Source organism: Caloenas nicobarica, chromosome 2, assembly GCF_036013445.1.
Source record: "Caloenas nicobarica isolate bCalNic1 chromosome 2, bCalNic1.hap1, whole genome shotgun sequence".
In the NCBI taxonomy this organism is placed as follows: Eukaryota; Metazoa; Chordata; class Aves; order Columbiformes; family Columbidae; genus Caloenas; species Caloenas nicobarica.
In genome coordinates, this window is record NC_088246.1 from 123,477,984 (window position 1) to 123,505,532 (window position 27,549).

The 27,549-nt window shown below is 38.9% G+C and overlaps 1 protein-coding gene and 2 long non-coding RNA genes across 5 annotated transcripts in view; 2 read left to right on the top strand and 1 right to left on the bottom strand.

The window, feature by feature from the left end:
* RB1CC1 (RB1 inducible coiled-coil 1) overlaps positions 1–4,984 on the bottom strand; it is an 84,033-nt gene extending 79,049 nt beyond the window's left edge. For both annotated transcript variants that reach the window (XM_065628210.1, XM_065628209.1), the window contains exon 1: positions 4,749–4,984. The gene's annotated coding sequence lies outside the window, so the exon portion shown is untranslated. The remainder of the gene's footprint in view (positions 1–4,748) is intronic.
* On the top strand, positions 4,890–12,902 carry LOC135985172 (uncharacterized). 2 transcript variants are annotated; one of them, XR_010605760.1, is made up of 5 exons: positions 4,890–5,057; positions 5,512–5,631; positions 6,476–6,624; positions 10,118–10,159; positions 12,523–12,902. It is a non-coding gene; the product is annotated as an uncharacterized LOC135985172 (long non-coding RNA). The 2 variants fall into 2 exon arrangements; XR_010605759.1 differs by lacking the exon at positions 6,476–6,624 and having other exon boundaries at positions 4,892–5,057.
* A 1,423-nt stretch (positions 12,903–14,325) lies between these two features.
* On the top strand, positions 14,326–17,596 carry LOC135985173 (uncharacterized). Its single transcript, XR_010605761.1, has 3 exons — positions 14,326–14,405; positions 14,905–15,009; positions 17,470–17,596. It is a non-coding gene; the product is annotated as an uncharacterized LOC135985173 (long non-coding RNA).
* Positions 17,597–27,549: the final 9,953 nt, after the last annotated feature.

Consider the following 27,549-nt stretch of genomic DNA (forward strand, 5'->3'; position numbering starts at 1 on the left):
GAATTGAGAATTTTGAGTCATATTTTCATTTTTTGTTTAAAGAAGCATTCACTGGGTTTGAATCAAGCCTCTTTCAATCCATAGACAACACAAGTATTTGTAAAGAATATTTTTAATTACAATAGAGAAGTCATCTTGAGTTTACTAGCACAATACTTGCACTATAGCATAAGCATAATACATTAGAAGAGAGCTGATAGTCCAGTTACACAATATATTCTTATATAAGAATCTCCACTTCATCTGTATTTAATAAAAACACACACTCTGGAGGATGGAAAGAAAACTGTATAAATAAAATCATCATTTTGTCAGTATGAACTGTCTACCCTAGCCACAACTATACTAAATAAGGACCAAATGTCCACAATTTTGACATACCAACACAGCTACCTGACATCAATAAATCCAAAATAAAATTTGAGATAAACCACTGACATTTAGAGTCCCTGCAGTATCAGGAAAACATCACCATTCAAATGATAAAGAGAAAAAAAGAAGAAAAACAAACTGCAGCCATATCTACAATGTACATAATAGACAAAAGAGCATATTTTACAGAATGCAGCATGAACATATTCAATCATACAAAAAAGTGGCAGATAAGTCAGTTAACAAAAGAGAACTTGAGCACTAATTTGGGAATTTAGGAGCAACTACCTGAAATGTTAACAGAAATCAGATCTCAGCAAAATGCCATTCTTAACAGAATTCATATTTTAGCTTTGCTAAGAGTGGTTTGATTTTTGAATCCATGGTAGAAGTAAAGCTTTTCCTTTAACTAGTTCTTCAATGCTGCTTTCTACCTCTAAAATACACATTGCTTTCAATCTGTTCAAACTGAAACCAGCATACTGGCCTTTCAAACACACCTTCGAGAATAATAATGAAGATTGATGTATTGTGCTTCTATCATACAGACATTAGTTTCACCTAATACCTCCAGATAAAAACAACAGGCACTTGAAATATTGAACACTGTTTGCTCACCACCAAAACTTGCCTATTGTCCTGAAAAAGCAAAAATACTGTTTCAAACATAAGTCTTAGGAGGTAAGAAAATATGAGCTCTTTCATAATAAGAACATAAAAGCACATTCTGAAGTCAGAGACTCATTAGAACATTCACTAAGCAGAGCTACTTTCAAATATTCGCATATCAGTCTGCTTATTGGACCTATGGCGTTACCCAACCAGACAGATGCAGACATTCAGAACTCAATCAGTCAGCAAAGCAGTTTTACACTTTACTTTCCATCAACAGGTAATCAATACAGGTCAGAGATGAATTCATATAATACTTAAGTCATTTCACATAGAAAGCAGGCTACCATATTCAACAACAGCTAGTTTTTTAGATGCACAAACTGCTAGAGAATCATGTATAGCACACTGTAACCATTTCACCTTGATGTGATAATGACAGCAGGCCCAGCTGCAAAAATCTGCTCCCAAAACAAACTGTCAACATCTCAAATGCACGTAAAAAGCTACGCTAGCTGTTGCTTGAGCTGGTAGTTTTTGTTCAGAATCCTACTGGAACCCTGGACTGCAACCTGAACAATGAAAGTAAAATACATACCTGGAGATGAACAGAAGACAAGGAAGAATTACCCTGACACTCCACGTGGTTCTCCTGACCAGCCAACAGTAGCCAGCTCCATTCGAGTCTCTGAATGAACACTATGTATTAATAAATTCCTTTCAAAATTTCTACCAGCAAGTGCCACGAATTTAGATGTAGATATTACGTATTGTTATTAACAACACAGTTATGCTCAAATCCTGTTAGAAAACACATCACCAAAGTATATCCACTTCCAACCCTGCTTACAAATGGGGACAGAAATGGCTGATACATGGCCATGATGTCTTCCAACTTCTCTTTCAACTGAAATCAAAACTAAACTAAAAGCAGATCTGCAATATGAATTAACTCATAGACAAGTGACTTCCACAGTAATCACAGAATCCTAATTAGCTCACAAAAATAATTGTTAGCAATTTCTCTATCATCATTAATCATGCTGTAGGCTTTTACGACAAAGAGCTCATGTAAGGATCTTTCAACTTGTACACTGAAATCATTACTCCGACAAATCAGCTGCAAAACAGTTTGAAATTCTAGCAATTAGATTAGTAATTTACATTTTAATTCTACTTTTTTGCCTGCTTGGTATCAGTGCATTCAATTAGGTACTACACTATAATGCAATATTATTATATAAGTTCGCATCTTGTAATCAAGTGTTTGCTACTCGATAATACTGATTATCAACTTTGCATCAGAATGCTAACAATTAGTAGGGTCCTTGAAAGCAGAAAGGTATTAAAAATTTCTTTTTTATCATTCTTCCTAAAATCCTCATATAATGCCATTGAGCTGTGGAACAAAATTAGGAGCATAACTTCCTTGAGCAAAATGCATATGCAGAAGAAGGCACACGACTGCTCGGACACTGTCCAAGTGACTCTGAAGTAGCTCGAGTGACAGCCAGGTACACACGCTACAGTCTTTCATTTTGACTTGCTTCACTTTACACAATATGCGAATGATCCCAACCTGTGCAATGAAAGTCTCGAGAGCTTCATACCACTCTGAGCCAGTCTTCCACAGAAGCTAACTGCTAGCTTAAAGCCAAATAAAGACTTGAGAACACGCTGATAACAACCTACCCTACAGGATAACATACAGAAAAATTCTTTCAAACAATCCTGCTGTAACTGCCACTCTCTTATCAAAAGGAACAAAATCGACATGTGCTACTTCTATCTCCCTACATACACTCGCCCCCTACTCAACCAGAATAACTGAAATTCAAAGAAATGTATAATAGTTTAGGAATTATTCTTTTTACCTTAATTTTTGCAAGACTAACCTTAGTTGTGTTCAGACAACATGCAAGGAACAAAAAAATGTTTTAAACAGACGCCACAGAAGCCCTCAAAATACCTCTTGCCTTGTTCCCCAGTCAGAGTGCAAGTCTGCTGCACACACTTCTAATTATAAATATGGTAACATGACATGGGGAGAGAGCCAGCCCCTCGAATATGACCTCAGAGACTCCTAACCCAAATCTGTGCTGAGCACAAGACTAGATCAACACAATACAGCATAAGACAGGTTTTTGCACTTTTTTTAATCTAATATACAAGTACTTGTACAAAGTGTACAACAGTAATCTCCTTTCAAAGTGCAATTAGGTCTATCTTACACTAACCCATTATCCCAAAAGATTGCGTTTGTATTTCCAGCTCTGTAAGTGTCACAGTTGAAGTCCCTTACCTCACATTTTTCAGCAAGTTGTTTTCTTTACTACTCCCAACATAATAAAATACAACCATTCTGAGTTCCAAACAGCATTTAGAATAAGTACAAATATATCCTCTGCACACTTTCATTTAAACAAAACTTAATGATGTTTAAACGTCTAATTTCTTTCTTGATAATATTTGCTTCTTGTCATTAAACTTTATGTTAAAACACTAGATAACAGTGAAGTCCTTTCCTCATCTTCTAAAAACTTCCTAAGGTACTAGATATTAAACATTTTTAAAGTTCACAGATTAAATATACTATGATAGTGCACAAGTTTTCTTTATTGTTATGAAGTATTTATAGTGGCTAGCATTCCTCACAGTACTTCCCAGCTGTATGAACTTCCATCCTCATTATTTCTCCAGCACCACTGAGGTACATTTTACCCTGCAGTCAACCAAACAACTTCATAATTTTAAGTTCTTCCATAAAGCCAATAGCTACTTCTAACACAAAGTTATGTGAGTGGCAGGAAAAAAAAAATACTTGAACTCCTCCTTCTCTCTCAATAAACAAATAAAGGGGAAAGCTTTAAACACAAAACATGGGAAATGGCTCAGGGACAAAACATACCACTTAATTACTTCAGACAGTAATCAAGTGACACAGTAAAAAAAAAATAATAACGTATGGCTATAAAAGGACTAAACTAACATTTCTAGGTCTGTTCCAAGTACCTCAGTCTCAGACATTATTTTTTTTCATCTCTAGAAGTTCAGTAATAAACACGCGTATTAAGAAGATCAGTTAATTTTTCCCAGCATTCGTATTAGCATTAGAAATATGGATCGCTGTCAGCCAGAACTTTGGGGGGCACCGAGAAGGAAACGCCAGCACAGATCAACAGAACAGCCTGAGAGCGTACACGAAAACAACAACGAGAAACCGACAGGAAAATTCTGCACATGACATAAGCTTCTTCGGGAGAAGAAACAAGTAAACAGCCGAGGGAAAGGCAGGACAACGTTTGTAAACACAAGGCGCTCGCCCGATCGCGGGCACGGAGGCGCAGCCAGGCTGAGTCATTCCTTGGAGTAACTTCACCGCGAATCCTTCGCCCTGGCAGCGGAGCCCGGGCAGGGAGGGCGCAGCCCGGCCCGCCCGCCGCTGCCCCCGGCCAGCCGGGAGCCGCCGGCCCCCGCCCCCTCCCGCCGGCTGCGCTTGGGTCACCCCGCCAACCCGGGACCGGAGCCAGCAGCGGGATCCCCGTCCTCCCCGGCCCCTCCCGCCCCCGTCTCTCAGCTCTTTGTCGCCCGCCCCACAGGTGCAGCCCTGCGGCCAGAGCTGGGACCGCCGCTCCTGGCCAAGGCCGCCCTCTCAGTAACGGAGCCCCAGCCGCCGGGGGTCCCCGCTTTCCCTCCCGCTGGGAATAACCAAAACGAGGCGCGGGGCGGCGGGAGGAGCCCACGCCTCACCCGGCGGCACTCACCCGAGGCTCCCGCGGCAGCGCCGCGCATCCTGCGGCGGCGGCGACGCGCCGCCCTCCCCGCGCGGCCGGGCCCAGCGGCTTCTCGGGGGCGCGCACCGCTTCAGCGGTCACGGCGCCCGGGCGCGGGCGGGGAGAGGCGGCGGGTCGGGAGCGGCAGGGCAGGGCGGGCCGGGGAGCGCAGGGCCGGGGAGTCCTGGCGCAGCCGCTGCCGCCGATGTTTGTTATTGTCGTCAGCCGCTTCCGGCGCGAGTGCATGCCGGGAGAAGGCGGCCCGGAGAAGGAATCGCGGGGCGGAAGCGGCGGTAACGCGTGCGTCCGGGGGAGGCGGAAGTCGCGCCCTCGCGCTCACCCCGGGAGACCCCGGGGAGCGTTGAAGCGCGGAGCGGGGAGTGTTCGTGAGGGGCGGCCGTTAACGGCCGTGCGGGATGTCCGTTCCGAGGCTTCCCGGGCTGGGGGCCGCAGGCTGCCCAGGCCTTACCCCCACATGAGTAACGAGGCGGGCAGTAGCGCGCCTCCGCGTTTAACAAACGTTAAATTCATCCCTTCTCCGACGGGAGGGGTAGGCGCCGGGTGTACTCACCACCCGGATCGGGCTCCTCTCGCTCTCTCCCTGTGTGGGGAGGGACGGGTCCTGTGAGTGCTCACAAGTCGGGACACAAAGCAGAGTGTAAGCCATGGGGTAGGAACCGCCTTCTTCTTCCTGTCCTGAGAAAACGAAAGCAAACCTCATACATGTGACTTGAAGATTTTTCTCTTGTTATAGGTTTCTTCAAAGGCATTGTCTGTGGAACTTTTCTTTGGGATGAGGATATAACCACATAAACAGGGAAGAGCTCGTCAGAGAGGAGCGTGAGGAAGCAGCATGTTTCACTCAGAACCACAGGTAGGGATCACAGCGTTGCAGTTACAGATATCCTCCAGTAAAGATCCCTTGAGGATGGTGGACAGCTGGGTCATACCTTGTCTGATGCCTCACCATGACCTCTTCTTCCATAACATGTGCTGTAGGTGGCAGGTCAGGGAATAGGAGAAATTCAAAGCACAATGTTCTGACCAGAATATGAAGCAGTCACATCAGAGAGGAGTGCAAAAGAGAGCACAAGCATCTCTTTTTTGGCCTGCAGGACAGATGCATTTAGTAAAATAGCTAGGCTCATTATATAAAGCATTTTCTTTCCCTCACCTGAAGTTTCCTCTTTGGCCTGTTTAAAATTTCATATGCACAGCCGTTCACCTAATTGTATTTTTCACTTCTGGTTCACCAGATTATAACTCTACTACTCCTCACAAGCTGGATCAGGCTTCTGGTTTGTACAGTATGCTCTTAGTAGCTGTTACTGCCAGGTTGAAGAGCTTCCTGCTTGTCTGTCATGTTAAAGACAATGTTGAACAGTCCCAGCATGTACAGACATTATTTATTGGAAAATACCACTGCTGTGAGCTCTTGAAAGTAAACATGTCTTCACTACCCCCAGTTGCCACCTTGTGGCACCTGATAAACAAGCGCTCTCCAATTTTGCACCTTGTTGGGAAATGTGTCCTAATTACCCACATTCTGAAAGACATCTTTGGCGCTTCACACTACAACAGTGAATGGAGCTGAGAAGACATGGGTGCTATGATGAACAGATGGAATGGGAAATACAATACGAGTCTCTAACAAAGCAGTTCAAGGCAGCTTTGTGTAATAGAACACTGATTATGTCAAAATTGTTGTTTTACTTCAGATGTCAACTTCTGCTTTTTGCGTCTCCTAAAATGGTCTTCTCCTTCACAAATTCTTTGAATATGATGATGGACTAATCTTTAGTGCGAAGGGAATGACATCCAGCTAGAACTTCACAAAATAAGAGCTGTGCATGCTATAAACAGAGAGGTAAGCCAGAGGTAAAAAAGTAACTTTGAGGTTTAGTAATCCTGAAGCACCAGTGAGCCTCATTAAACTTGTCTTGAGGAGATACTATGGAGAGTGACCTCTTGGAGTTGGAGGAGCTGACAGATCAGCAAGAGAAGCAGCAGCAAATATTCAAACACTGAAGCTGCAGTGCCAACAGGGTTTGTAGTTTTCTGGCAAAGCACCTCTGCCAGTCAAGCTCTCAGCGATTGCATGAAATGAGACTCCAGGATTTTTTTACACCATGTGTGGGAAAATTGTTGATTTGAGAGGCAGCTCAGGCAGGACTGAAGCAGGATCTGGGCAGTAAGCAAAGTGCTGCCAGCACAGCAGGTTGATCTGGCTTGTTCTGGTAACCTTTCATTATGTTACTTCCTCTCGAAGTGATCCAGAGCCACTTCATGCCAAGCAACTAATTATAGGGTGTTTTTTTTCATGAAGCTATCTGAACAAAAACAAAAGTTTAGCATTGTATTTAGCACTTCCATCCTGAAGAAGTAGTATTTTATGAAGATTTTTTTTTGCTGCAGGAAATATGAAAAGGAAGCATTAAATCAGGTTTGCTGTTAATTCTTAACATTTTCAAAGTGGTGTACCAAATATAGGTTATTATTCTTTCCACATACTGTTCAGGATTCACCTGTATATTTTGTTCACATTCTGTAAAACAGACAAGAAGGTTGAAGTAGTTTTTCACTGTGTGGTTTTGATTTTGGGTGCTAAATTTGGTGTACCAAAGAATGTGTCTCTTTTAAACTACATGTTTATGCAGCTGTAGTCAAGGAGCAAAAGGAATAGGCTGCAGGGGCTGTTGTCGTGGAAAAGGGGCACAGTCCCACAGTCCCAGAGTGAGGTCTGGTGACAAAAACCCAGTTCAGCTGCCAGTTCAGTGACTGGCAGACAAGTCCATGGTGACAGGGCAGGTCTGGGGTAGAGCCAGCACAGTGCAGCAGGATCAGTGGAGTCAAAAGCTGCAACCTAGCTCAAAAAAGGGCCAAGGGCTGAAGTTTGAGTGCAGCTCCTGAGCAAAGGGGACACAGCCACTGGACAGCACCCTGCCAGCAGGTCCCAAGTCTGTGCCATGTCAGACCTGGCCTTAAGCAGGGACAGCCAGGCCCCTTCGGAGGGGCAGAAAGGGTCGCAGAGCCTGTTAGCGCTTCCAGGGCTGTTACCACTGCCATGGATGGAAGTAGATTCAAATGCAAAGTTAAGACACAGTGTACATATAGAACCCAATAAGAAATAAACAAGTAAACCTATTTCTATTACAGATTACTATCTCTTTCTTATAGCCAATCTCAAAATTGATTTATCTGTTAGGAGTATTCATTCCCCGAATTATTGTCAAATTATATACAACCTAGCACCTGAATATGGTAGTCCATTCTGCCTTAGCTGTTGCATTCATGAGCCCTTTTAGTTTACTGCAATGACTCTGCTTCTTTTAATTTAAATATGCACTTATCAATAGATTTTGTATATTAAACTGGATACTGTAAATGTGATTTATAATTAAAAATTCTGATTGTAAAACAAAATTATAAAAAATAGGAAGCGTGGTTGATTAGCAAATACAAACTATGGGGATGGTGGATTTCTCGAAGTCAATAATGCTTTTTTGAGAAATAGTGTTTTAGAGAAAAACAAGACAAATTATTGAATTCATTCAATTCCAAAAGAAAATTAGGAGATGGGAATTAGTCTGAACACTCCACTTTCTTCCCGAAACAAATGGGACAAGACTGTGAAAACTCGTGTTTGATTTACAATGTGTTCTACAAAAAAACATTGAACGTGAATCTAAACTTTCAAGGATTACAGTGGCTAATTACCATCATACTATCACAGCAACTGAGCAGTTTCACTGTCAGCCATTTGTTATCTGTTTCTCTCTGGAGATGTCTGTTCATATGTGTTTCCTTAAGACGTCTTAGTTTTCTGCAAGGCACCAAATAAACTGAGCCTCTTGAGTTCTTCTCTTAAGAGTTTATTCCTATAGTTCATCTCTAATACTTCTCCATCAAGCAGCTCTCTTAAGCTGATAACACCAGGTCATAAAGATTCAGTACCAAACAGAGAGGTAGCATATCAATCTTTCTGTACGATTGTAATCTGCTATGCCAGTACTGACCAATACTGTCAGTATTTATTTAGTGCCAAATGTACTTGAAAAAACCACATCTTCCTATTTTCTTTAGCTCTACTTGCCATAAATTCTCCTTGTGTACTTCTGCTTCCCTTATAGTTGCTGTCTTCATCAACTTCCCTTCATTTTTTTCTTTTTTTTTTTTTTTAAATATTGGAAACAGCTGCGCTCAATTCCGTGCTGATGTTTTAAACTCAAGTTCCTTCCTTCTCCATTGAGGCTTTGTGGCATCTTGTGATCTTGAACAAGTGTTCATTTTCAGTTTAGGTTTTCCTGCAACTGAACAATTTAATCACTTTGAAAAACTGTCATTTTTTAAAGCACAAAGTATGTATGCTCTGAACTGGAACGTACAAAGTAAGCGCCAGTCTCCAACAACACAAGATCTCCTGCATGTTAGGGAGAGATACTTCAAGAACTTTGATCATCCTTTGATGTAGCCTGGCAGTCCATAGCAAACACTAAGTACTATCTCACCTCTTGCTGCTTTTCCAGAGCACTGACTGGTCCCTAAGCTCTCAGTAATTTGTTTTTGAATGGTCAATGACTCAGGAGCAGCTGATGCCATTTTTGAAAGCACACCACTCCCTCTGAGCCTTTATGGATCATTCCTAACCAGTGATTTGAACATTGTGTGGCTTCCCAATATGTTTCAGTAATTCTGACTACACAGGTTTTGAATTCATAAGTGATTTTTCTTGTTTATTGCACAAGCTCCTTACAAGGAAGGGGATGATTACCTTCAATTTGACATCTAGGTCATGACATCAGTTCTTGGTCCTGGACAGAAATATATAAAGGATATTTAAACCTCAGATAAAATAGTCAGAGTGGACATACCCTCAGAAGTGGTTAAGAACAGAGGCTCTCAAAAGAAAACACGCAGCCTAAATAATCTTATAAAAATCCCCTGTAGCACATTTTGATTAAAGAGACTCCATTTATGTAATGTAGCAGCTGACCCTTCCCACACCACCACTTCTCCACAACACACAGACGATACTGAATGCAATGAGGCCAAACAAGTAACACACTGAAGACCACATGGAACACCAGTAATATTGAACTTATAGAAAGGTACTGTTGTATTACCGAATATTTAATATTACTGAGTATAAAGTTCCCATTTTTTACTGTGCAGCAGCTTTGCTTTTTGATATTACAGCACTAAAATCATGTTCACATATACATTCATAGTTTTAAATGTTAAGTCTAATTCCTGCAAGTAATAAAATTAATTACAGAAGCAGATATTTCAGTTGAAGAAGTTATATCAGGAATTAATTTGGCCTATGTTGCTAGCAACCTGATTTATTTTTCTTTTTACAGTTGTAGCACAGGATATACTGTCCCCATTTGCAAAGTAACATCGTAAGTATCTAATGGTCTTTGTGTTCACAGATAACATACTCTGATCCTTTCATGATTTGCATCAGTCACTCTCCTGGTTTGGTAACCACAAAGACAGAATTTATAAACCAAGGGGTGTACGAATACCTATGAGGCTTCAGCTCCTCCCTTAGCCCCAGCAGTGAACTTTGTCTCTCATTATAACCCCTAGGCCAGTACAGAACGCCAAATACAAATGGCAGTATTGTGCCAGGAACAGGGATTTGGGGCATCTCCAGCTGAAACCCTAGGCCACAAGCCAGCCAACATCACAGCAGCCGGCCTGGACATGTACCTCATCAGGCACTCCGGTGAGACAGACTCAGATGCTTCTAGGCTACATCCACTCCTATATTTAGATTTTAATGTGCAATCTATATTTTTAAAGGCTAGAAAAGCATGATCATATTTAATCTAAGATGCTAATTTAGACATTTGGAGGGATTTTTTGCATTTTGTTAATTCCCTTTTCAAATAAGCATGTAAATTTCCCTCTCCTCCCCAGGCTCTACATCAACACAAACTGAAAATTCAAGATGCAGAAACTTTTCATTTATTATATTACTTATATTTAAATAAACTACAAAGAGCCTTAAAGCAAATATATAAAACCCACTTTGTGCTTACATGAAGATGAATTGTTAAATGAAAATATCATCTATTAACACATTGAATTAACTTTTTGTCCTTTGTTCTAGTAACTTATAGCATTCAGACCTTTTTGTTTAATTTTTATTTCTGAATGGAATAGAAACAAAACCATCATTTTTTTTTGAGCTCCCGGAGTCTCAGTTCAAAGAATTAGTCATTGACTTCATTTAATAGAATAAACTGAAATTACGAACTGAGTAAACTGTTGATTCTTTGCATCTCCAGAAGAGACTACACCTATCAAACCTTCCTAAGTATCTAGTTACATTATTTTAAAAGATACTGTAGGAGTATTCTAATTTAAACTAAGTTTTAAACCATTTTCAAAAAAAAGAAATCTGACTATTCTGAGTGCACTTGCATTCATTACTTATTCTTAGGAGCTGTTTTATATTCATTGATGAGATCAGGCGTGGGTGTTGGAAGAATCTTCTTTCAGGGCTTTGCAGCTTTGGAATTTGCTCTGCACTTGAGCTTTCCAATACAGCAACTCAGATGACTGCTGGTTGAATCATATCATTTATGTTCCCTACGCATTTTAAAAGCATGTATAGATTGTTCAAATCCATATAGACGGGGAATTGTTTAGAGAGACGGAGACTATGGTAGGCTATTTTGAAGTTAAGAATATCTAAAGCTCTTAAACGAATGTAAAACACATTTCTAAAATGATTGTATTCAGTGTATTTATACTGTATTTAAACAATGTATGAAGGACATCAAAATGGAAACTAAGACGTAAAAATGTCTACTAATTACAAATTACTCTCTTCGACTGAAATAAGCAAGTTATAGATAACTGAGATCAATACCTGCATAATTATTTTGGCACAGGAAAAGAAATATATATCAAAACTGTAATACTCACTTTCCCTCCCTCCTCTCCCACCCCCAAATGGGAAGGGAATTCTTTCCTTGAAGACTCATTTGGGGTTTGCTTTTTTATATTTTTTTACACTGTACGTACAAAATCAGATTTCTGCATACAGTTTTATATTGTCCCTGATCTAACAGTGAAGGAACTAACTTCAGTAAGCAGTATGTGTTTTGTTTCCTCAAATATGTAATCCCAGTCAATTAAAATTTACCGATTTGCATCCATTTTCACAGAACCTTCTGAGCAACATTAACTGTGTTGTTAAGCCTTTTAGCTGTATTGACAGAATTGAACTGTTAGTATTGTAAAGAAAAAGTGTGATATAGGCATCACATCAAACTATAGATTAAGCAGTTTCATCTATTTGTCCTTTTTGAACATTACCCTAACATTAGTACTCTTTCACTCTTCTGAAGTTTCCCTGATTTTAAGATTTGTAATGGACCACAGTGTACAACCCCAAGGTACCTGGACTTACTTAAGTTATCTGAGTGTCTGGTAACTTCCTTAGTTAGCAGTAGACAATTTTCATGTCTTTAAAATTTTCAGCGCCTTGTTATAGGCCCAGTGTTAGTTCTAAGACTTCGGGAACAAAAGAGCAACTGACCCGTGCCTAGACTGGCTATGGCCTTCAGCTTTTCAGTGTTTCATAGCTTCCAGTTCATATTGCGCCTATCTATTTCTCTTTTCCTCTAGTGTGTTCTTGTGCTGGTTTTGGCTGGGATAGAGTTAATTTTCTTCATAGCAGACTATGTTTTGGATTTGTGCTGGAAACACAGTTGATAATACAGAAAATGTTTTTGTTATTGCTCCGCAGTGCCTTCACAGAGTCAAGGTCTTTTCTGCTTCTCGCCCCACCCCACCAGCGAGTGGGCTGGGGGTGCACAAGAAGTTGGAAGGGGGCACAGCTGGGACAGCTGATCCCAACTGACCAAAGGGATATTCCATGCCATATGACATCATGCTCAGCATATAAAGGTGGGGGAAGAAGAATGAGGGGGGAGACTTTCGGAGTGATGGTGTTTGCCTTCCCAAGTAACCGTTATGCATGATGGAGCCCGGCTTTCCTGGAGATGGCTGAACACCTGCCTGCCCATGGGAAGTAGTGAATGAATCCTTTGTTTTGCTTTGCTTGTGTGCACAGCCTTTGCTTTACCTATTAAACTGTCTTCATCTCAACCGATGAGTTTTCTCATTTTTACCCTTCTGATTCTCTCCCTGATCCCACCAGTAGGGGGCGATGAGCGAGCAGCTGCGTGAGGCTGAGCTGCCGGCTGGGGTTAAACCATGGCAGTTCTATAATACTGATTAGTTTTGTTGCTGCTGTTGTTTAATTTCCAGCTATGTCTTTTATATAACTGGTGAATCTGGATAGGCTCTTAACAGTAGCTCTCTCTAGATTGCACAGTTGGGGCTTTTTGACTGTTTATTAAATCCTTTGAAAGAATACTCAATTTTCATCCCCATTTTATTTTATATTTGTCTTTTCAGGTCAAATTTGCTCATTACCTTTATATGTTCCCTAATCTGAGCAAAATATACCTGTTCTGAATGTGATACAAAAAGAATTGGTCGTCACTAAATAGTCTCAAATCCCAGTTGGAGAATTGGTTAGTCTAGATTTATCTGCAAGAGGAATTGTTTTTTCCAGCTTAGTTATAAGAAGTTATTTCTGAAAGAGCTGGAGAAACTGTCATAAAGAATTTTGTTTAATATTTCTCTAAGCACTAAGTCAACTTTGGAGTTTCCTTAGGATACAGAAGAGGAGAAACCCCATATCTGTCACAGATGCTTCTTAAAATCTGAACCTGCTTAGGCTTGATTTGCATTATGCTCTCCAGAGACATATTGAAGCATTTCCTGCAATTTTCTCTAATTCAGAAATAGTCCAGACTACCATCTCAAAAAGCCTTTGTTTTCCACACACCCCTAAGATCACTGTGCTGCTTAATATTTTGTGAAGTACATTCTAGCATGAATCAGGGTATTTTGTGATTTTCCTGCAGACAGCTAATCCTAGAATCAACACACAATGCTAACGGTCTGTATGGAATTTCAGGTCCTCAAAGTGGAGTGGAACTTGCTTTATGCAACTGTCTCTTTTATCAGCTGAAATGTCATATTGCTCAGCCAAGGCTGCAGAACCAGCGAAGGGGACATTGACAACCGGCTAACCCAGCCTGAGCTCTGTGTTGCTCCAGCTACAGCACCGGCAGTGCTTCAAGCAATTTAGGGCTAGCAAAATCAAACCTTTGATGAGAGGTTTTATGGTGGCTTTCTCTCTAATTATGGGATTACATTTCTGAAAGTCTATAATAAAAATAATCTCAAATTGCAGATAAAGGTTGGCTAGAGTATTGCACAGGTGTATTCTAAAAAGAAAAAAAATCCACATTTACACAATAAGTAGCAATAAAAGAGAAGCAATTAAAGAAAATCAAAAAGGTAAATAGCACATGAAAAGTCTTATAGCTGTAAGGAATAACTCAGCAGTGTGCTTAACATTGTTAGGAAGAAAAAAAATATTAGGAAAAAAAAAGATAAGGAGCAAGTGAGAGCAAACCAGATCCAAAAGTGGAATTGGGCAAAGAAATGTTACTCTCTTCAGTACTTGGTGACCAAAGCAAGCCCTGGAAAAAACTGGGAAGATCATTTTGTGATTTCAGTTCAACTGTTTGTGAAGTACTCCTGAATCCTCAGGTAAGCCACATAAGAGTTTCACAGCTTATTTCATGTGATCTTTTTAACTACTGTGCTGTGGCAATTTGTCCCTAAAGACAATTTTTCGTATTTCACGAAGCTGTAGGCTTTTTTTTTTAATATTTTGTAGAAATAAATTAATCCCACTTCTCAAATAATTGCAAGGTCTGAGCTGTAAGAGTTTAGGCCAAGAATTATATGGTGTTATCAAAGAGAAGTATTTGCTCTCAAGCTGAAATGGGCAATTGATTTAGGTCCTAGTACTGTCTTTTTTGAACCACATCTGTGCATCTAGGCCTGTTCTATTCATGGTCATGGCTGATAAAGCCAATATGCAATAGAGACATTTGCTTGTGTAGGGGGCAGTAATAGCCTTATGCTTGCATAAAGGCCATCTTAGAAAGCAACACTGCTCTGTCTTTTCTCCATGAATGGTCCTAAGGATGTATATGCAGCAATAGTATGGAAGATGACAGCCTCTCATTTGCTCTTCTTGTAGGGATTTAATTCACTTTCTCCTGCTCCCTCTGTCATATGTGTCCTGGGCATGTGAGCCAGCTGGAGTGGCATCTCATCTGATACACAATCCTTGTTCTGGAACCAGGTACAAAGTACAGAAAGTTTCCCCCTCATCGTAAGAAACAGACGCTATCAATCCAAACAGTATTCCGCTAGTTTTTACTGGCTTCTAAGGAAAAATGGAAGAGTATTTCTGCTGCTGACAACTTCAGTTAATCGACAAGGCATTTTCTCTTCCATAAAAGAGCTTCTTTTGTGCTACACCACATAGTTGGATACTACAGTCTGACATTACCTGGCTGTTCCATGGATCCTGTGGTTTACTGATGGCAGCATTATATTGCAGTATTTAAACCACAACACTAGAGGTCATTGCTAGTCTTTATATTTTGAATCTGAAAGAAAGTGTTGGAGTTTGAAGAGTTTGATGATAGGAGTGGTTTTTTTTCTTCTTTAATTATAGACTGTGTGCAGCATATCCAGGATCCAGATCCACTCTTGATATATGGTTTCATAAATTTTCATGCTTCATTTTGGATTTTGTTTCTAGAAAAAAAAATTTAGGAAATATGGTGGGACAACAATCCCAGAACAGACAAGTGAATGTATACGTTAAAAACAACACAGTGGCCTGGCAGCTTGCATGTCAGTCCTACGCGATATATTTCTTACTTTCTATTTGGTTCTTAATTATTTTCCCAGGATCTTATTTAGCAAGGGTTAATTTGCCTTTTACCATTTTTCATTAAAGGCAAATATTAGCAATTTCTACTGAATTCTGATTTAGAATATAGTATGTAGAATCCTTGGTGAGGTTAGGAGGGTTTCCAGGAAGTTTATCTTTGTTCAGTTTCTCTTATAGTCCAATAATTGATTGCAAAGTTGTCTGAAAGTCTTTTACTATATGCAGAAAGACATATCCTCAAATATTTCTAATGCTCTAACGAAGAGCAGGTGGAAATTTAGAGGTCCAATGTAGTATGATATCAAATGTTCAAGTACTGATACTTAGGTATTTTACTAGATACGTATACTTCATTTCACAAAGGATTAAAGTTGTGGGCACTACTTAATGTGTTCCAAGGTTATACTCGAATTGAAAATTGCTGTATTCAAAAAACAGAGATAACCATAACAAAAAAATATTGTTGGAACAAAATTTTTATTTTCTTAAAACAACATTTTAGGTGGCACAGTCAGCTACTCAAAATTATAAACATGGGTGTTTATGAAGAGTAAGACTTAAACATAGTAGCTATGGACATGGCTCTGTTCTTCCCTGTGCAAACTGAAACAGTGTGCTCACTGAAATACCTTGCAAGTGCCCTAGAGTGCACGATGGAAACATGTCATGTTTGCTTTCTTATTTATGTAGGAAAGAGGGGAAATTTATGAGAAAGTATGAAATATATTTAATGCATGTACTTGGTTTGGCAATTTAGAGTTTTAGTCGATTTTGTTTATTTGGGTTCTTTTTTAGCAATGTGTCCTAATGTTCTTCTTCACTAGATACATTTACTTATTTCTTCCTTGCAATTGTACCGAGATACTTGGACTGTGCTTTCTTCTAGTCCACAATTCTCATAAAGCCCTGACACAACTGAGATCCACAGTCCCTGATCCTTTCGCCATCTTCTGCAGTAGTATTGTTTTTTAAAGCTCTGTACTACCTCTCCATTTCGTATTTCCTTGCTGGGCCTACATGTTCAGCTGCATAGACTTTTGCAAGTCTGAGTAACTATATAGACAGAAGAAAACCTTAATATCCAAACTTTAGGAATTACTTTGATTGAAACTTTTTAAATGAACTTGGGAAAAAATAGTATTTTATTCTTCTGTGTAATCACCAAAGATTTGCAGAAAGTTTTTTGAACGCTAGATGACAGTGGAAGATAGTAACTGCAAACAGGATATTGAAGTAGAACATAATTAGAAAAAGAGATGCAGTTACTGTTACATGTTATGATCATTGGTACACCACCAATGTTATTTCTGGAATTAGATGTTTTGTATGTACAAGGCAGTATTATTGAATTTGTTAGTTCAGCTTAATTTTCTTTTAGTTTTAGTCTTTAGAATGTTATTGCCCCAATGTTGTTTCTTTTCTCAGAAAGTTATGTGGTGTTTAATTTAAAGTTTGATGGGATTTCTGGTTTTCTGACACAGGTAAAAGCCAAATTTGCACAACAGAATGATAGCGGGATCACTGCACTAGAAGAACAGGACCCATACTCCACTTTCATTTCATATTAGACTTGAGAGAAGAGATTGGTAACAGAAAAAAAAAGTACCTATATGGATATTAAAGAAACATTATTTTTATTCCTCGTTACCATAAGACCAGAGATTTTTGCTTATGGGTATTTCTGACAAATCACAGCTTCTGAGTAAAGTGAGCCTGTGCTTTGGCTCATGGTTATATTAAAACTAGACATCCATCTCTGTGAAATGATCCAGTATCTGGAATCTTAGATGCTGAAGGTCTACATCAGTTCCTGGTAAGGTACTATCTAGTAATTTCTGATTTCTCTTTTTCTGCATCCAGCTCACAGCCAGACCTAATGGCATCGCATAGAGTATACTCTGGTAAAAGATCCGCTTTCGAATTCTTTATCTGTAGATCTTCACATCTAAAAAAGATGTTCCATTGTTAATGTAAGTAAAGAAAACAAAATTTCACATCACTGACAGTCTCATCATTAAGGACTTTGAAAACTAGCTTAAAGCAGGTACTTCATCTGTGAATTCACATGCAGCAAAGCTCTGAAGTCTGAGAAAGCATTCATCTGAATTATTCTTGCCTTAAGCCATTGCTATTCCTGCTATCAACCGTAAATCCAGTGCAATAATAGATGAGTAAAAGTACACTTTTTATGAGCATCTCTGGAAGGAGTGAAATAAAGACAGATGGTAGTTAAAAATATGTCAGAGCCAACAAACTCGCAACGTGTTTGTTTTTCAAAGGAAAACAAAAAAATAATAAGATAGATATAAAAGAAATATGCTGTTCACAATAAATTAAAAAGTTGTACACATCTATAGGAATGGGTCACAGGACACTGTATTTTAGACAGATGAGATAGCCTACCAGAACTTTAATTTAAAAATCATGGTACCTTCTGGTGACTGGAGATAGTATGTTTTGGAAAGCACAGTCTTAGTTAACCATCTTTGTTACAAACATATAGTTGACACTGAAAAAGAGAACGTACTCCAGATGTTTGGTCACAAAGGCTTTTCCAGGTCCCATATCAGAACACTTTCTCTGAGAGGCAGATGATGGATTTAGCCTGTAAAGGGAAAACTAGAAATACTGTTTCCTGTCTCATGAAAAGGTGATAGATTTACACCCAAGATATGCTCCAACAATACTGAGATTTTTATAAAACATGGTCTAGAGCCAATGACAAACAGCAGAATTACCTTAGATTTCTTCACAGAGTCCAAATCAAGGAACTGTTAATGAGAACGTACCCTTTTTTAACATATCATGTAATTTAATTGATTTCAGGACAGTGGAGTAGTATGCTGACTGCTGAAGAGCAGTATGAGTTACAAAGAGCTTTTCATGTCTGACAAGAAATTCCTGCTGTAGCACAGCAGATGTTCTCAAAATGATGGGTGAATTGCTTAATTACTGTCACACTCAGGTATGGCTAATAGTAAACTGATAAAAATGCTGATGTATAAAAGTGACTAGAAGCAAAACTGAAGACAGTGCTGATTATTTTCAGTCAAAGAAACTTTAAGGCTGAATGAAATCTGTTAAACCAAACCAGTGTTTTCTTACATTCCTCTCTCTGAAAAGGAAGAGAAACTAAAGGAATGCAGAGATACCTTTCTGGAGCCATGCACTATTTTGCAAGTCTATGAGCAGCCCTCCCAGGCAGTGCAAAAGGTCTGGCTGTATTCAGAGATAACCTTGCACCAAGCTGTGGAAGGCAACAGAGTTTACTCAGAGGATTGGCACTTGTTTAAGAGAAGGTTCATCCCTGTGACGCTGACAGCTGGCACTCAGCACCTGCAAGCAGCATGTAGGTAGTCCGAGAAAAAATCAGTCCAAAATTATGGACAGTAATAAGAAGTGCACCTCCTCCACACTGCTTTAGAAAGTTCTTGCTATTGTGTATCCATAGTAAACAAATCTTTTCTTGAAGACACTTGTCAATCCTCTATCCCCAATTGCCTTCCTAGGACCCTAGAAGAAAACAACTTTTTTTCAGTGTAAGACTCAATTTAGATAAAGGCCTCAGCCTGTAGAATGAACCTGTTACTGGTGTGTGTAACAGTGGAGCATCTGAGCCTGCTCCCATGGCAGCAAGGGTAGCTGAGGCCGAAGGCTTCTGCTCCAGGGCTACGAACAGCCAGAATCACTGGCTGGGTAGCGAATAATTTGTGTCAGAGATTTTTGTTTCAGACTAGTTGCCTTTTGCTCAAAACATTGCTTTTCAACATCAGTTTTATATCATAGACTTAAAGAGAAGAACCTAAAACTGTTCAAGAGTTGTGCTTTGGGCCAGGAAAAATTATCTGGGAAATGAAAATATAATTCAGCTGGTTTGTGTTGTCATTTGTTAAAGATTCAAGTGAAGATATTCCTGACATAATGCTTGTGTAGGTGTAGGAGCATATTAGATACAGAACATAAAATGTTTTATAGATAATGTGTAAAATAATGCTAAGCTCAAAACTGGGTTTTATCCACACTTTTAAAAGCATTAATAATCTCCTGATGACAGAACAGAAAACTTGTTATTTCACGGAAATACATCCCTTCATTTCTACAGCTTTGTTGTTAAATAGCAAGAGCTTTCTGACCTCTAATGTGTGATACATCGACACTGTCTCCAGTGGCATTTTTTTTTCGCAAACATGCGTTTTCAGAGAGATTTTCGGAGTCTGATTTATAAAAATGGTGCAGCCATTACTATTGAATAAATGACTAGGGAAAGCATCATTTGTTCATTCATTTTGGGTGTTAGAAATCATTGTGGATGTTTCTCTCCAGACTGTTCTCCTTCCACCATTTCCATGAAAAGGGAACTGAAAGTTTCTAACCCAAATGGAATCTAAAAAAGCAAATTTTGTGCAAAGTCAAAATATTTGTTCTTGTTTTCAACTATTCATATTATTTTTATTAGCTGCGTATATTTTTCTATCAGACCTTCGTGATGTGCCACGATTGTAACAGCCGAGAACTACTTTGAAGAGATTGTCCTAAACTGTTGTTTCTTCTTGTTAATTAATACAATATAACCTATAGTTTGAACTTTGCTAACTTGGCAATGATAAGCATTGAAAATATTTAGACTGAACAGGAACACCTTTCTGTTTTGTTTCTCTCATTTTACCAGTCTTTGCCCTTGCTGCTGTCAAAGGCAGGTGTGCCTGAATGTCAGAATTAATACAAGATCTGGACCAAGCAATACAACTGCAAACTTGTAAAACAAGACTATAATTTCACATATGTTTCAAGCTTCGGACGACTAGACTAGATGTCAATTTTGAGGTGACAAATCTGCCAAGAACTTGCTTGAACTACTCATATATAAAGAGAGCACAAGACTCTCATGGACACACATTTTTAGTGGTCAGAAATGTTAATGTTTTCCTTTCTACAAACTCTTTGAATGTGTTACAGTGTTATGAAATACAAGATTAGCAGCTATTGACAATTCCATGATGCAGGAGTCAATTTTTAGTTTGAAATTCAAATTACAGTGTGTAGTTACACAGAGTTGAATACAAACTTGTAACTAGTGAGAGACTCACGTGCATGCCCACAGAAGCCTTATTCGTCTAATTTATTCAGCAGCAGTTATTCCTAGCCACACATTAAAGATATGGTCTTTCAAATAAGCCTTTATTGAATAAAATATTCCAGGAAATGCCTGCCTCTCATCTCATATTCTTAAAAATGAATTTTATTTATATAGTAGATAAGGTATAATGCGAATAATATAGATGTAACATAACATATGAAGATATGAATGCTGGATTTAATCAGTATAATTTAAAACTTGAATGTATGGTCTAAATCAAATAACTGGTATTGCCTGTGATCCAGTTGCTAAAGAAAATGTTAGCAGTCTTTCAGAGGTCTAAAAAATTCAATTTATTTAAACACGTATCAGATAAATATAGTACATTTCATAAGTCATGATTATATATGCACACCCTCCTTACATTTTGGATATCAAGATTGACTTTTTTCCCCTAAGAAACAATGCAGGCCTCAGCAAATAAAATCCTACCATGAAATTAGCATTTTGTATTGGAAGAGGGAAGATTTTTGTATTATGTGTGTGTTGATACTGTGGTATTTTGTTGAAGGTAATTTTGATGGCCATGGAAGGAAAGAAACAGTCTGAGGTTAACAGACGAAAATGTTTCATGGGAAAGAGAATACTGAACATTTCACTGTAATTGCAGAAGAACACAGTGGTAGATTCAGAAGACATTTTTCTCTGCATTGCTGCAAGTTTTTCTAACAGTGGGTTATGTGCTATATATCTTTAAATTGTATCACTTGTTATAAATTGAAATGGTAAACTAATACCTGGAAACACTCCAGACATTTCATGAGTCGCAGTTAACAATTTGTTCTAATTTGACATTCAGTCTAAACAAATGCATTAAATGACCAAAAACTATCTAAAACAAGCATCTTGATCTTGAGATAAATCCAGTGACTGTGAGTAAGACCATCCATGCTTATTTTCTATGTGTGAATTAATAACCATGACAATATTTATTATTCATGGTCAAAATAATTCAGTGTTCTTTTCAGACCACCATTCTCATAATTACTGGCCCAAGGCCAGCACTTCAATGCCTTCTGTAGCACAGAGTCTGGCTGTGTTGTATATCTTGGGCCTTACAAGTATGTAGATAAAAAATGATGAAACCAAAACAGATTTTTGGAGTCCTTGAACACTGTTAATCTCAAAGTAGAGAATAGACATTCCTAGTATAATCCTCCACTAGTGATTTTACCTGGTTCTGAAGAGGACACACTGGAGCTATCTGAGGTCCCATTACCCTCTCCCATTCTTGGGACTGTTGAAGGAAAAGTATTGATGGGTTCCAAAATATTAACAGTATTTTCCTTTTCCCACGGAAGAAGTCATGGCAGTTTAATTGATGTCTTTAGCATATCTTGGGAAAGAAAACAATAATACATTCCATATGTATGAGAATACTGAACTAACTTAATGACTGAACTGAATATTCTTAAAAAGTAGGTAAGTCTAAAATCACTTAATTCATTTTTCTCTTCTGATCTGTTTCACATTAAATTTCCGACAATGAGCTTGAAACCTACTGGTCTGTGTGGTACTTTAGTGATGCTGTGTGGTACAATAAATCGGGATTAACCACTTGCTTCAGTAAGATCAAGATTACATCTCATGAGCACCTATATCCATAAATGATAGTATGACGCATGACAATAGTGCCTGTGTCACAGTTTTAAAGATGTAGGAGATGCACAAAACCCTTCAACTCTACAGACTAATTGTAAGCGTAGTACACGGATCGCAAATAGGGCATGCCTAAAAGGATGATATGGATTTTCAGGAAAGTATCACTAAATGCAACAAATTTCAGCCCTGCAATTGAAACATTTATCTAATAAATCGCCACTGCCAAAATGTGTTGAGGGACAATGAGTAGCAAAGAGTAGCTGGATTGTGGTAGCTCTGATGCTGGGTTAGCTGAAGACAATGTTTAATCCATTTTCAGTAGTTCTAAGAAGGCATTTATTGCTTTCATTGACCTTAACAGAGTGACTAAATATACCCATTTATTACTTTCCTGGGAAAGAACAGAGATCCCCTCTGCTTGGTTTGAGCTTAGAATCAGAGAATAATTTAGGTTAGAAGGGACTTTTGGCATCCAATCCACACCCACCTCCCCAGCCTAACTTGCAGGGCCAACTTCAGTGTTAGATAAGCTTGCCCAGAGCCTTGTCCAGTCAACTTTTGGATATCTGCAAGGATGGAGATTTCACATCATCTTAGGGCAACATGTTCTAGTGCATAACCATTCTCATTTTGATTTTTTTTCTTCCTTATAGCTGTTAGAATTTCCCCTGATGAAGCTGGTGGCTGTTGCCTGTCATCCTATACAATTCATAGAGAAGCTGGAGTGAATGTCTGCTACAGCCTGTGCTTAGGTAGCTGAAGGCTAGTTATGCTTCCTCACCTTTAGTCTCCAGGCTGCAATAAGCCACTTTCTTTAGCCTTTTCTCTTATTTTATGCTACAGCACCTTAACCATCTTTCTGCTGGACTTCCTCCAGTTTCTCAATCTGTCTTTTGTACTGGGGAGGAAGGGAACGCAAAAGAGGATATACTAGGTCAGACTTACCTTCACAAATACTGCCTAGAAAGGAGTAATCACTCCTCTTCTTTATATACTTTTGCTAATGCAGCCATATTGTCACTGCAGGGGCACATGCCACCTCACCTAACCAGCATCTAAGGCTGTTTTGTGCGCAGCTGATTTCCAGTCAGCCAGAGTCCAACCTTTACTCTTGCAAGGTATTATTTTGTCCCAGGTGCTGGACTTGCCCTTTCTCTTTGCTAAACTTCCTGAGGTTTCTCCCAGGAAACCTGCTCCTCATGCATGTCAAGGCCCCTCTGACTCGCAGCGCTTTCTGCCAGCAAGATTGATGACTCCCTCCAGTTCAGTGCTTGCCAGCCAGCATGCTGAGGGTGCACTGTATATATCCCATCATTTGGGTCAGAAATGGAGATGTTAAACACCATCTGCTCCAGAATCGATTCTTGAGAGCAGAGCTTGGCATTAGCTAACATCAGGCTGCAAAGTGCAGACTCCGCTTTGAGCCTGCAAGTCCCATTTTCCACTGGCCTCAACGTTCACCTGTCCAAGCCCTCTTTCTCCAGTTTGTCTGTAAGGATGCTGTGGCAGATAGCGTTGAAGGCCTGACTAAAGTCAAGGTAAAAATAATTTACTGGTTTTCCCCCTGTTCCTCGAGCCAGTCAGTTCCTCATGGAGGGGAAGAAGGTTGGCCAGCTGCCTTGGTAAAGCCCCGCTGGCTGCTCCTGGCCATCTGCTCGCCTGGCATATGCCAGGGAAAGGCTTCTGGGCAGATTTGCTCAAAAACGGTCCCAGAGGAGGAGGTGAGGCTGACCTGCCTACACACTCCACATTGCCCTTCTTGAAGGCTGGCATAATAATATTCTGCTTCCTCATAATCTGTTTTCTGATGCATACCAAAACAGGCTGTTATGGCTACTTTGCTGCTTCTGTAGTATTTGCCATCTGAAATTCAATATTCTTTCAGTACTACGTGAACTCCATAACTCTTCTTGGTAGCAAACGGACGAATTAAGAAAGAGACTTGATCTCCAGCCCTCCAGTGTTCTCAGAGCAAGGCTGTAGTTGTTATGTTTGTGTCTGTGATGACAAGAGTTTATAGAGCTAGTACTCTGAATGGTCTAAAATAAACCTCCTAAGTAAAAAAATGTCTCAGCGCATACGACATGAATTGCATCAAAGAATAAGACTTTTATTGAAAGCTGCACATCCTTTATGACATACCAGTAATAAAGCCCAATATTTGATTAAGAAATAAGCTAATATAAAAAATTGCATTTGTTTAAGCGAATCAGCTCTAACTGAGGTTCAGAAATATTATCTCATTCTTGTACTGACATTTTATGAAATATTTCCCTGGGTGATGGAAGAGCAGAGAATTTTGCAAGAGCAAATCAGACTTTTCTCCAAATTGTATTTAAAATACTCTAATTTTAATCTCGATGTCTTGACAGGTCATGAAAATCAATGAAAGTAGGTAGCTTAGTTACAGAATTTTGTTAGATGAATTTCATGAATACAGCTTATATTTCATGAGGATAGAAAGTGTGCCATTAAAATTAAAACCTATGGATTTAGAATTACAGCTGAACACATTTCTAACTACTCGCTTCCTAGTTCAGCAAATGCATTAATGCAAATTTCAGGAGCCATGGATTGTCTTGGAAAACTTCTATTTGAACTGAGCCAGCTGCTTGTGTTTTAGCTTGTGAAACCTCTTCTTGTACCAAACCAGCTGCTCAGCAATGATGCTACACCATCATCTGGGTTGGTATAGCAACAACGAGTGGTTGTTAACCCGAGTAACCTGCCATTCAAACAGCAGCACCTTGGAACAGTGCCAGCAAGAAAAAGCTGTTTTCCTGCAGGAGATGAGAACATGGTAATGGAAAACCAAAAAAAATAATGTGCGTGTATGAGAAACAAGCACATTCACTGATTAGAAGCAAAGTCGTGACTCGGTGATCTATGAGGAAAAATGTGTAAAAATGGGAAAAAAATTTTGAATCGCTGAAACACCTGAAATTATGGGGAAGGAACAGCATTAGTTTTGGTGCTAGAGCAACTAACCAATGAAATCCCTCATATGAAATTAGTATCAGGCAAATAGACCCCTTAAAGCCCATAACTAACTCTTCCCAAATTGCTGCCTACATAGAAGCACCTGAAGCTACCCTGCAAGTTCAAAAGCAGCCTCATCATAAGAAATGAAAAAGTTGAACTGTAACTACTGGCTATCTTCATCTTTCATCTGTGAGTACAAAATGCATTTAGAAGCATGTTTTTCCTCCCTTCCAGGTACTCACCCTGCCACTAGTAAAGGTCAGTGGAAAATAACTCCTTAATACTAAAAGTCATGCTCAAATTGGTTTAGAAATGTCAAAATAGGGAACAGCTGAGAAATAGTTGTCTAAAAAGATATTTGTCTTCCTGTGTATATAGTTTTGGGAAATAGACTGGATACAGAGAAAAAAATATGAAAATGGGAAAATTATTTTTTTTAAAAATCTTCCTCTGTTTTTTTAACTAATAGTTAAAATAATTTGGATAGCTTCTTGTTCCAACCTATTAAATGGATTTATTTAAAGATATTATTACTAAACAAAACTGAAAACTGTAATTATACTCCTTTGAATTCCAGCATTAAAGAATTGCACAGAAAAAGCATTTTCAAACCTGTTCTTTAAACAACAACAACCAAAACAAAAACCAACCAGCCAAACGAAAACAACAAACAAACAAACAAAAACCCCCAACTTTGAATGAGAGAATTTTTGAGAAATAAGGAGAATGTACTGCAGTAATGTACAGCTTGAAGAAAGGAGCACAGACAGCAAGAGAGACAAGTGTGGAAGAGGCAGAGGAGTGCTAGTGAATGTAGTACGGCTACAGTGTAAACCACATACATGCTACTTCTGCAAATCATCACTGAAGAGATTTATGGCTACATGCTTTTGTGTAAGCGATCCAGACCTCTTTCCCCAAAAACTAATTGCTCAATGAAAACCAATTAAAAATCTCTGGTACTACTCCTGTATACATTTGATTTAAAAGTTATAAAACTGACCATTTACCTGAATTTAAATTTTACAGCAGAAAGTCAGCTAAATGATTTTTTGAGTTAGAAAAGACTACTGAAAAGAGAACCTTACCCATTTCCAATTGGAACTATTATAATTTTCACAGTGGAAGCAATAAAGGATTTATTTGAGTAACAGCTTTTACATTTTAAGAAGAAATATGTGTTCATAACAATAAGATATACTACGTGATATTAGTAAGGCATTCACATGTTTTCTCAGTGTCTGATGAATATGTCTGGTGAGTGGTTTACGCAGGCTTGAGAGGACCTCAGAGCTGCATGTTAGTGTCAGCAGAAAGAAACCATCTCAGCTTCTTTACCCATCTTTTACTTGGTGCCAGGGCTTGCTGCTATTTGCAGTCTTCAAGACAATTCAATAGTCATATCAAAAAGCAGGAAAAATAGAACTTGCAGAAAAGCTGAGGAAACTAAACCAAAGGAAAACTATGGTTAAAAGCAAGATAAAACCATGGTATTAAAAATTACTTATATGTTTAGTGCATATTTCTAGAAAGTTAAGATGGGACTCAACTATAACCTTTGCTTGGGAGAGAAGACAGCATGAACCAACATTGACATGAATTTCGCCAGATATACTATATAACAATATTTTTGTATTTTCAGTTGTTCAAAAAGTTACATACATGAAGTATGGGAAGAAGTAGAGTGAGGGAACGGGGACCTGACAATTTTTTGGTAATTTTGTTGTGCTTTTTGTGAGCATTTGATTTCCAAATGCTTGGAGTGGAAATGCAGAATTGTGAGAGGATCACAATAACTGGCCGCTTCTGCTAGGGTGATAAGTGATGAAGCAATATGCAGTATGAACTTCAACATCTTTAGATTTCAGAGTTGGTGTTTCATTAAAATTAATTGACAGTTCATAGCTCTCATAAGAATTATTTCAGAAAGGGAAAGCAGACTCACAAGTACTTGTACTCAGCTCATTATTACAAAAGAAAATCAGGCATTTATACTTATATTTTTTTGAACAGCCACATTAGCAACTGCTCCAGTGTCATTTCTTCATTTGCACCACTACAGTTTTTTGTGAAGCTGTGTAATAGACAAGGGACAGGAATGAGTTAAAACGAGCCTTTTTTCACTACTGGTTTAATTTTCAGCCATGAATTTTCCCTTGCAGTTGATCACAATTTACGAATAAGACAGCAGGACAGAAGCAAGGATCTGAGCTGGAAGC